Raw genomic sequence first — 8,002 nt, forward strand, 5'->3', positions numbered from 1 at the left:
TTGGGGCTCACCGCAGCCCCGTCCCAGCGACAGCGGAGGTACCTGAGGCCGCGAAGGGGCCCAGAGCTGCGTCCTCCGACGGCACCACCCGCTTCGATTCGCTTTGCTTTCCTTCCCTCCCCGACTAGATTGCCTGCCCTCTAAGATGGTGGCTTGCGCGAGCGGCCGAGAATCCATCTCCGAGGCCACGAGCGAGCTGCGGCCCCGCCCCGCCCGCAAACCGGCCCCATCGAGCCGCTCGGCCAGCCGCTCGCCACCCCTGCCGGCTGCCGTCCCCCTGCGAGCGGCTGGGAGGGCGTCCCTGCCCTGCGGCCTGGTACCGGCAGGCGGTGTGAAGGGACGTCTCACTTCTCCATGCCCTCTGTCGGCTGAGACATCGAGCTTCAACGTTTCGCCGCGTGGAGGTCCGAGGTGGCGGCTCGCACTGCCGTGTAGCTGGTAACGGCTGCTGCCCTGTCGGGAACGGGGGCAGGAGGCGGAACGGAGCTTTACTTCATGTCTTCCTTGAAAACGCTTACCGGTGCTGAGCTCGCCTCCGGAGGGGTGGCAGCAAAGGGCTCCGCCGGTCGGTGGTGGGGCCCTTCGGACCAGTGGGAACCGGGAGGCACTGCTGCTCACAACGGCGGTAAGCCGCCACTGGGCTGCGTAAAAGTGTAGTGGATCCGGCCTTTTAATAAGAGCAAGCGTACGCAAGGGACTTTTTATAATATCAAGCAGTGATAGGGCAAGGGGGGGCGGCTTTAAACTGAAATAAGGTAGATTTAGATTAGATATTAAGAAGTTGTTCCCTGTGAGAGTTGTGAGGCACTGAAACAGGTTGCCCAGAGAAGTTGTGGATGTCCCAACCCTGGAAGCATCCAAGGCCAGGTTGGATGGGGCCCTGAGCAACCTGGTCTGGTGGAAGGTGTCTCTGCCCGCAGCAGGGGAGTTTGCACTAGATGAGTTTTAAGGTCCCTTGCAGCCCAAACTGTTCTATGATTCTATAATTTTGCTTGTTTTCTCAGAAGCAAGAGTCATCCACTGCAGCTGGGTCATTCTGCCTTGACACCTGTGGAGCAGCCCCTGCTGTGCCATCTACATTGATCATGTTTAATAAGAGAATGGATGGAATAGCTCTGAACCAAGAGAGCTTTCTTCGGCTAGATAAGCCATTATCTAGCATTTATACAGCCTTTTTCAAAGCAGTGAGGTAAGATCAAATAAACAGGAACAGAGGAACAGAGAAAACCGAGAGCACAAACTGCAGAACTAGAGGGAGCTTGAAACCAGTCTATCAAAAAAAGGGAAGAAAGAAAAACCAAAGTGAGCAAGACCCTTGAGAAATGTCCTAAAATGCAGTGAGATGGTGGAATCTTTGTTTAATAGTTATCATTGTCTTTATTTGGTGATACAAAATCCCACAGGACTGGGAAGTAGTGGCAACTAGTTAAATTTTCAGTGTGCTTCACTATCAACACACTTTTAGTAACATAAAAATGACAGACATATACAATGAATGTTTTAAAAGCTATATTTGTGAACATGGAGAACAACTAAGACAACAGGGAAGACACAGATTCTCAGCCTCTTCTGTCTCGCCTGATCAAAAGTGATCGAAAAGCTCTGGAGAGGGGAAATTCACCTTTGAAAGCTAGCATAATAAAGCTCAGCTTGGTTTGCTGTTCCTGCCAACTGCCGTCTTACAGTGAGTGGTAGTAGCTGGTGCTAGGGATGGCAAAACATCTAGAGATGTACAGATTTTATATCTTTTTTTTTTCCTTCAGTCTTCTTTGACAGTGGAAAGCATACGAAATCTCAACTGTGAATTTAAACCATCTGAGTGTAGCTTCACAACCTCCCTGTATGCTTGTATTTCTTCTTTATTTTTTATGAGGCTGTTCAGTCTGCATCTTAATGTGGCAACACAGCTAAATCTGACTTCTTAATGTTTTGATTCTAAACATTTTGACAGAGGCAGGCAAATAGAAGAAAACTGCAGTTGAGTGCCAAGCTTCTCTTCGCCACAGGATGGGGCACTTAACACTGTGGTTTCTGAGGCATATAAAGAAAAATGGGTTGACATTGTCAGAAGCCGAGAAGTTTGTTACTTTACACTTAGAAATATTGCAGGACTTAAGTGTTTTTAGCTCCGAAGTAACTTCCTATTGTAAAAGTTCACGTGATGATCTTGTGTCTTCTCTGAAACTATTACAACAATGATTTCTCCTCCCCCCCTTTTTTTATTGTTCCTTTTTTAGCATTAGAGTTGTAGTAATCATGTGTAATAAAAATCTATGTATCTTGCAAATATCACATATTGCATATTTATTTTCTTGCTCTGAATATTTTGATTACATAAATAGCACTTTTATAGGCAAAACAAAATTATGTATCTACTTCCCAGCAGCACTGTAATATTTTCATAAGAGAAAACACCCTCTATTTTACAGACCTGCTAAGTTGCACTTTAAAATTTGTATTTAGTTTCTACTCGTATACACTCTACTTATGAGAATGTAATGGCTGATTTGGATGCAATATATCAGATCCCAAGAAGGAAATTTAACACTCTAGATATCATAAATAGATCTCAACAAAGGAATTAAATGAACTTAATTAAAAAAAAAAGTTCCTTCAGAAGGACTTGGGTCAGATCTTTGAACAATATGTCCGTCTTAATGAACAAGACAAAGCAGCAGAAGAAACTGTATTAAAATATAAAGTGACAAAGTCAGTTTTGAACAATTTATGTCCTTCTTAGGAGAAGAATGTACTTTCAGTGTGCAGGACTAGATATGGCATAGGGTGCATGAAAGCAGAATTTTACCCTGTTCCGTTTAGTTAGACCAACAGTCTATCTAACTCAGAATCGTGTCTCCACAATGACTCGTAATGGATGCCTGGGAAAAGGGTACTGGAAACAAGACACTACAGAGTAGTTGTTTCCATGGCATATCCTTGTAGTTTTTAGACAGAAATGGTTTACAGCATCCTTACCTGGAAGTCCTTAATTCAGCCAATATATTTAATAGCTCTTGATGGACCCATGAATTTGGCTAATTCCAAGTTATATTATAAAACATTAGCTATATAGGATTTATTTAGGTAGAGTCTTGTGTCATAGAAGAAAATGCTTTGGTTTTTTTGGGGTTTAGGCCACTGGTTAATAATCTTATAATTTGCAATAGTTGTTCTACTTCACCTTCTTTGCACCATTTTTAATGTGTCTTACAGTTCTCCTCAACTGCCCTCGCAACCTAAGTCCCACTTTGCATGAAGCCACTTGTGGCAGAGAGAACAGTTCTAATTGCTGGATCATCTTCACTGCCTTCCCCTCCTCCTGATCTAATTCTTGAGATGCTGAAATAAAAAACACAAATATTTTTGCAGTGTAGTTTTTTATCAGCCATTACTTTCAATAGCTGTAGAAAATGAACTAGAATCAAGAACTTTTTCTGCTTCGTACTGAACATTATTTACAAATATTAGCTAGTACTAGGATTACAGGCTAGTAAAACAACTCATTTGGGGAACTTGTCACCACTTATTTCAGTCTCTTTACTCTGCTGATTTATATTAGTAAAGAAAACACAAATCTTAATTGGCAATGGTATTTCCCAGACTGAAAATTACTAAATTGCTATCACTTAATTATTTTCAGTAGAGGAATTGTAATCATAATTTCCTTTAAAAAGACAATTAAACATTTGGAAGCCTATCCAAGCAAAACAAAACGTAAATGGAAAGTAAACCTTTCAGAAGTGCTCCGAATTACAGAATTACCATGCCATTGAGAAAAATCATGTGCACAAGGGGACTGCACGTGTAAGCTTCACACATGCTGGACAAGTAGAGACTCATTTGACTATCATAGCTAGCAGAAATGCTTTTGTGAGCATGGGTACCTGCTCTGTCTGGAGGTGCAATCCACAAAAAACCCATAAAAAAACCCAGGCTTTAACAGAGAGTCAAATGTGATTTTTACTTGCAGTGAATATTCCCAAAAAACCAGCGTCCTAAAGGTCAGTTTAGGTGGTTTTCCCAAAGCAAGGCTGAAACATTAGAACTGCATGTAATCTGACCCTGCATGATCAGGAGAACACAGAACAGATTTTTATACTTCTGCTTTTGCACATTCCTGTATGAATAATCACAGTGATTCACTGAGGTTCATTGCAACAGAAGGTACTATTCAAAGTGAATTGCAGTATTGCCCAATATAGTAATAGTTAACTGATCACTTGCAGGGCATGCGTAATATTACAGATAAGTCAGGTATTCTCATAAGAAGGGCCTAAAGCAAAGGAACAAACATCCAATATTGATTCTTAACAGAATTAGCATGGGAGACATGCTGTATATATATATAGGTTCTATAGAGCACACAAGTGGATTAAACGGGAAGTTATTCTGCAGGGAAATACAGGAGAGAAAGTTTCTGGTTTTCACATCTTGTGACATTAACAAGTTCGTGTGGTCTTTTCAATGCAGAGGCTCTTAAACTGCACCAAAAATGCAGTGAGATGTTGCACTGACAGAGTTACAGGCTTTGACAGTGCCTTGTTTTCAGACAGTGAGGTTTCAAAATTTATTGTCCTTAAAGGTCAAGTTGGTTGGTTTGTTAGATGGCACACCAACTTGAAAAGGCATGTAGTACCCAACATAGGTATTTTAATGCCCCTATTCTTATGATAAGGGCTAACATAATCTGTCTATAAGATTTTGTGAAATTTACATGCTCCTGAGCATGATTTGCATAGTTTTTGTTTCTAGTACACTTTTCAAAGCAGTAGAGTCAGTGGAAGATTTGGATACAATGTTTCTATCAGTTTTGGACCTGTTGGAGTCAGTCCTGAGGAAGTCCACCAAGATGATCAAAGGGCTGGAGCACCTCTCTTATGCAGACAGCCTGAGAGAGCTGGGCTTCTTAAGCCTGGAGAAGAGAAGGCTCCGGAGGACCTTTGAGCAGCTTCCAGTACCTAAAGGGGCCTACAGGAAAGCTGGAGGGGGGGCTTTTAACAAAGGCAGGTAAGGATAGGACAAGGGGAAGTGGCTTTAAACTGGAAAAGGGCAGATTCAGCTATGAGGAAATAATTCTTTACTATGAAAGTGGTAAGGCACTGGCACAGATTGCCCAGAGAATCTGTGGATGCTCCATCCCTGGCAGTATTCAAGGCCAGGTTGGATGGGGCTTGGAGCAACCTGGTCTCATGGAAGGTGTCCCTGCCTGTGGCTGGGGGTGGAACTAGATGATGGTTAAGGGCCCTTCCAACCCAAACCATTCTATGATGCTGTGATTCATCAGAGACATCCATATAATCCTTACAGTGGCTGACACAGCATTGTAGAGTTGCAAATCACCTTTTATACTTTCTTATGATCCATTATTTTTTCAGGAGAATTTCCTACAATCTTTCAGCAGGACAAGCAAGAAACTTTACAGAAATAAGGTAGTGGTTCATTTGTGTATATATTACCAAACAGTCTGAATAAACCTTATATGGAGGTACCCAGCATTTAGAAATAGTGCTTTAGAATTGTTTCCATTTTTTTATGTGTGCAGTACTGTCACCAGAATTTGACTGATTGATTTAGGAATGTAGTACTTTTCAAGTGTTTCCACTGTTGACTAACTTGATTATTATTATCCATTGTTTCTAAATAAATCACTGCATGAGCTGTATACTGCTATCCCCCAGCTCTGCTGGAGAGACCGTTCTTTACTCTGCTAGAGAGAACATTCCTTATCCTGCTAGAAAGAAAGAAGCCAAATTACTTATCAGAAAATATTTTTAGTTATATCCCCTTTTGTCTGGAGACAATTAGGGAGTGCTTATTTATGTTTCTGCCAATAGAACTGTGGATGCTAGAATATCCAGCTGACTGGAAAGGCTGGTACCATTTTCAAGCAGCACACTGCTGCAACCAGAGAAGGACATCTGTCTATGCAAGTTTCCAATTCTCCTCCTAATTCTCCTCTGCTCCTCGCATTACCTTGAAACAAGTACAATAAGACTAAAATGTCACAATGACCATAGTTGTGATATAGTAGACTTTAACATCTGTTGTCTTTTAAAAGCTGTCTGAGGAGTCAACTGCTTGAATCAAAGAGAATGTATTTTTTTCAAAAGTCACAAAACAAGGAAAACACAAAAAAAGGTAAAATATGAGTGTTTCTAAATAATCCTCTTATGAAAAGTCCTCTCAAAAGCTGGTAAACAGTGGTTGAAGTCTGAACAAGTGTCTCAGAACAGAAATTGATTTTACCTGTCATACATTCAATTGCTTGCAGTTTCAAATGAATAGCTTAAAAATCCACAGTGCCATCACATGCTCAATGACTCTTCACCACTGCTTTTGTGAAATGACCCACTTGGATGAGCTCGATCCTCTGTTCTAAGCATGGATGATCTGGCACTTTTCTTGTTCTTATAGATGTCACCTTTTTTAAGGCCTGGTTTTACCATGGTGAGCTTCTGTGCTCTGCTGGAAGCCTCACTGTTTAAAGATACCTGCAATGGCTGCTAAACTGCAAACTAGTGACATACTGATTTGATTTAGCCCAGGGATGATATCTTTGAATAAAAAATGAAATATCACTAAATTAAAAATAGTGGGATTATAAATGTTTGCAAGTTATAATGGCTGTTACTCAAATCAATGATTTATAACATGGTGAACATGAAAGTTGACACCTAAAGGAAAACCACTAAAGCAGATCAGATACTTAGAGCTGTGATTGATTTAGGTTCTCAGTTCTGTTGAAGAGTATAATAAGTCATATTAAAAGGTAGCAATACACATTTGTTCCAGCCAAGAAAGTAAATAGGTGCAACTGAGAACACATAATGTTTCTATTACATGAGAAAGCACAGGTTTTCTCATCATGATCAAGCTATTATTTGGCTCCCAGGTGTGACTGTGTGGAGCCTGTGCGGTATAGGTGTAGCACAGAGGTTTGTATCCTGCTTTGCTGTTGTAGGAATCCTGCTGTCATCATTCTACTAATTCACTTACAGAAGCATTATAAAGGAACAAGACTTTGTTATAAGAAAGCACAGAATAGCAGCAGAAGGATAAACAATTCATGCTTGACCAATGTGATAACCTTCTATGATGACATGGCGGGATGGATTGATGAGGGGAGAGCAGTGGATGTTACCTCAACATCAGCAAGCCTTTTGACACTGTCTCCCATAACATCCTTGTAGGTAAGCTTAGGAAATATGGGTTAAATAAATGGACAGTGAGGTGGATCAAAAAGTGGCTGCATGACAAAGCTCAGAGGGTCATGATCAGTAGAGTAGGATCCAGTTGTAGGCCTGTAGCCAGTGGTGCTCTCCAAGGATCAATACTGGATCTAGTCTTACTCAACTTGTTTATTAGTGACCTGGATGATGGACTACAGCATACCCTCAGCAAGTCTGCTGATGATAAAGAGCTGGGCTTTTTTTTAAAAAAACAGGCTGATACACCTGAAGGCTGTGCTGCCATCCAACAGGACCCTGTTAGGCTGGAGAACTGAGCAGAGAGAAACCTAATGAGGTTCATTAAGGGCATGTGTAGGGTACTGCACCTGCGGAGGAAGAACCCAAGTACCAGTATAGGTTGGGGACTGATCTACTAGAGAGCAGTTCAGCTGAGACCTGGGAATATTGGTAGATGGTAAGTTGGCTATGAGCCAGCAGCCAATAGTAACCTGGGGTGCATCTGGAGGAGTGTGGCTAGCATATCAAGCAAGGTGATCCTCCCCCTCTACTCAGCCATAGTGAAGCCACATCTGGAGTACTCTGTCCAGTGCTGGACTCCTCAGCATGAGACAGACAAGGAGCTACCGGAAACAGTCCAGCAGAGGGCCACAAAGATGATCAGGGGTCTCGAGTGTGTTTCTTATGAGGAGACAATGTGGAAGCAGAGCCTGTTTAGTTTAGAGAAGACTTGGAGGGGATCTCCATGAATGCATATAAATATCTCAAAGGTGGGTGCTAAGAGGATGGTGCTGGACTGTCTTTGCTGGTGCCCA

The 8,002-nt window shown here is 41.9% G+C and overlaps 1 protein-coding gene across 6 annotated transcripts in view; it reads right to left on the minus strand.

Moving 5' to 3' along the window:
* SLC35F5 (solute carrier family 35 member F5) overlaps nt 1-333 on the minus strand; it is a 33,068-nt gene extending 32,735 nt beyond the window's left edge. Inside the window, exon 1 of one of the 6 annotated variants that reach the window (XR_009962162.1) lies at nt 43-331. The gene's annotated coding sequence lies outside the window, so the exon portion shown is untranslated. Of the gene's footprint in view, nt 1-42 lie in introns of all 6 variants that reach the window. The other 5 variants (XM_062605583.1, XM_062605547.1, XM_062605575.1 and 2 more) reach the window with 5 other exon arrangements.
* Nucleotides 334-8,002: the final 7,669 nt, after the last annotated feature.

Source organism: Pezoporus occidentalis, unplaced genomic scaffold (genome assembly GCF_034315485.1).
Source record: "Pezoporus occidentalis ecotype Australia unplaced genomic scaffold, CSIRO_AGI_Poc_V1 ctg12, whole genome shotgun sequence".
Taxonomy (NCBI): domain Eukaryota; kingdom Metazoa; phylum Chordata; class Aves; order Psittaciformes; family Psittacidae; genus Pezoporus; species Pezoporus occidentalis.